Source organism: Orycteropus afer, unplaced genomic scaffold (genome assembly GCF_000298275.1).
Source record: "Orycteropus afer afer isolate SDZICR_OR568_19922 unplaced genomic scaffold, OryAfe1.0 scaffold00325, whole genome shotgun sequence".
Lineage (NCBI taxonomy): Eukaryota > Metazoa > Chordata > Mammalia > Tubulidentata > Orycteropodidae > Orycteropus > Orycteropus afer.
In genome coordinates, this window is record NW_006921912.1 from 2,936,512 (window position 1) to 2,940,039 (window position 3,528).

General features: G+C 38.7%; 1 non-coding gene across 1 annotated transcript; it reads right to left on the reverse strand.

Annotated features, from left to right (window-relative positions):
• Positions 1-2,426: 2,426 nt before the first annotated feature.
• LOC122151187 lies at positions 2,427-2,529 on the reverse strand. Its single transcript, XR_006164026.1, has one exon. It is a non-coding gene; the product is annotated as a U6 spliceosomal RNA (small nuclear RNA).
• Positions 2,530-3,528: the final 999 nt, after the last annotated feature.

Sequence of the window (3,528 nt, forward strand, 5' to 3'; positions counted from 1 at the left end):
CTAAGGCACTTGACTGCTAACCACAAGGCTGGCGGTTCAAACCCACCAGCCACTCCTCGGAAGGAAGATGGGGCAATCTACTTCCGTAGTGATACTGCCTTGGAAACCCAAGGAAGGGTCCCTATGAGTCAGGTCTGACTTGGCACATAACAAAAAACAACAACAACCTTGTAAGTTAGGGACACATAGGGCCAGAGGCAATGGACAATGTCATGTGTGTCTCCCCAAGCCTTATAGGCTAGGAGTTTTTATAGTAGATTTTTTTAAGGCCATGGTTTGATTTCAAAAGACCTTGTGCAGGAAGGTATTCATAAAATCCTGACCCTTTTGTGAAAGTCAGGAAGTAGAACAAGGTTGTGATAAATTCCTCAGCTTCCTTCAGACTATGAGCAGTCTGCTGTTTGCCCTTGGTTCAAGTGTTGGTCTCATCTTGGATTGGCCATCTTAGTTCATCAGGAGGCAAAGGAGGGGCAGCAGTGCGCAGGCTCTGAAACTGGTTAATGGTGGCCACACAGAGTGAGCTGGAAGACATCTCAAGAATGGCCTGTTATTTGCATTATTTCTTTGCACTGTCTCGTCCTTAGTCTCATGATCTAAGGAATGCAATTGCCCACTCCTGTGAGCTGCTCCTGTCTTGGTTTTATGATCTTAGGAATGTGGTTGCAGGGGTAGGATTCTTATAAGATTATGGCTACAAGTAGCAGAGTAAGGCAACGTTTAAATTGAGCAAGATTAATATGGAACTCAGGTTAGAACATATATTCATCCCAGAAATTCTAATCTGTCTGTACTATTACATACCTATTTAGTATAAATGTTTACTCTATGTTCCTGTCTACTGTTTGGCTGGAAGCCATAGGAGTGAATTCAATTCCAGGCCCAAAGGGTGACTAGAGGCCATCATCTCAGGGGTTTCTCTAGTAAACCTAGTCTTTTTTATGATTTTGAGTTTTATTCCACACTTTTCTCTCACTCTATCCAGGATCTCCTATTGTGATCCCCTTCTGAGTGGTTGACAGTGGTAGCCAGGAACTATATAGTTCTGGTCTCAGGGTCATGTAGTCTGAGGTCTCGTGGTCTACTAGTCCCATGGACTAAATGTGTCTTTGGTTTTCTTTATTTGTCTTTGTTTCAGATGAGGAGAGACTTATTGTTCCATCTTAGATGGCCACTTGCAAGCTTTTAAGACCCCAGTTGCTACTCATCAAGGTAGGATGTAGAACAATGTTTTTGTGTAGTATGTAATGACAATTGAATTCAGTGTACACTGTGACTATGGTCCTCAGCTCACATGCTGACACCTAGCTCCCTCGTTGCCATTCACTGTGGCTAAGAAGGTATTGTACTGTTGCCTTGTTAGCTCTATTATATATATGGATATTCCTATAGAAAATACAAATATGTATGTAGAAATATCTGTCAAATTTATATATGGTCATGGATATATTCCCTTTTTCCTAGATATACCTGATCATTCAGTCTGTCTACCCATGTATCTAGCCGTAGATTTGTGTTTGTTATTATTGATAACGGAGTATTATGTATGTAAAAATGTTTATTTTTATTGCCTGTACCTCTTCTGTACCTCTCCCTGTCTTCCTTTTCCTTAGTGTTATTATGTTGGCCACTCATTTTCCCTTCTCCTCACCCAAATCAATAGCTGTCTCTTACCTATTCAGCAATTTTCCCTCCCCTCTCCTCCCATCCCTGGGAACCAACAAAGAATATGTAAAGCATATGTAAACCTTTCCTTGACTTTTTACAATAGTGGCTTAATACAGTATTTGTCCTTCTGTGATTGACTTATTTCACTCAACATAATGTCCTTCAAGTTCATCCATGTTATGAGGTGTTTTGTGAATTTTACCCTATTCTTTAGTGTAGATAGTATTCCATTTTGTCTATGGACCATAGTTTTGTAATCCATTCCTCTGTTTAGGACCCTTAAGTTGTTTTCACCTCTTTGCTATTGTGAATAGTGCTAGGATGAACATGGGTGTGCATATATCTATCTGTGTTCTGGCTCTCACTTCTTTAGGATATGTACTTAGTAATAGGATTGCTGGATCAAATGGTATTTCTATCTCCAATTTTTAAAGGAATCACAATACCATTTTCCACAGTGGTTGTATCATTTTACAGTCCCATCAGCAATGTATGAGAGTTCAAATCTCTCTATGTCCTCATCAACATTTGTTATTTTCTGTCTTGTTGAACCTTGTATTTAGTGCTAGGATGAGATGGTATCTCATTGTTGTTTTGATTTACATCTCTCTAGGTTGGTGGTTTGAACCCACCACCTGCTGTATGGAAGAAAGATAATGGGGTCTGCTACTGTAAAGTTTTACAGCCTTGGAACCCAATGCAGGTCACTATGAACTGGTATCAACTCTATGGAAGTTAGTTTTCTTTTCTTTTTCTTTTTTTTAAATATGGAACACTTCATGAATTTTCATGTCATCCTTGTACAGGGGCCATGCTAATCTTCTCTGTATCGTTTCAATTTTAATATATGTGCTGCCGAAGCAAGTATAGTTAATTTTCTTTTAATGGTTAATGATCATGAACAGTCCATGTGTTTGTTGACTGTCTGAATATCTTCTTTGATGAAGTGTTTGTTCATGTCTTCCACCCATTTTGAAATTGGATTGCTTGTCTTTTTGATGTTGAGGTGTGGGAGTTTTCCAAAACTTTTAGAGATAAGTCCTTTGTCAGATACGTCGTTGCTGAATATTTTTTCCCAATCTGTAAGTTCTCTTTTTACTCTTTTGGCAAAGTCTTTTGATGCACATAAGAACTTGATTTTTCGAAGGTCTCAATCATCTATTTTATCTTCTCCTGTTTGTTCATTTTTACTTATGTTTAATAGTCTATTAATGGCATACATTATGGACCTTACGTTTGCCCCTATTTTTTCTTTATTGAACTTTACAATTTTAGGTTTTATTAAGTCTTTGATCCACCTGGAGTTAGCTTTTGTGTATGGTGTGAAGTATGGATCTTGTTTCATTTTTCTGCAAATAGATATCCAGTTTTTCCAGCACCATTTGTTAAAGAGACTATCTCATCCCCATTGAATGGATTTCAATCCTTTGTCAAAGATCAGCTGACCATAGATGGATGCACCTACTTCTGCGTTTTCAATCATCTCCAACTGTTCTATGTGTCTGTTTTTGTACTAATACCAGGCTGTGTTGACTACTGTGTCTGTATAGTAGGTTTTCAGATTGGGTATTTTAGACCTCCTACTTTGTTCTTCTTCTTTAGTAGTGCTTAGCTTATTCAAGGACTCTTTTCTTTCCATATAAAATTGTTGTTGTTATTGTTATGTGCCATCGAGTCACCTCTGGCTCAAAGCACTCTATGTACAACAGAACAAAACACCACCCAGTCCTGTGCTAGCCTCACAATCCCTATTATACCTAAGCCCATAGCTGCAGCCACCTTGTCAGTCCATCTTGTTGAGGGTCTTCTCCTCCTTCATTGACGATCCACTTTACCAAGTGTGATAGTTGAAGATCTGTCAAC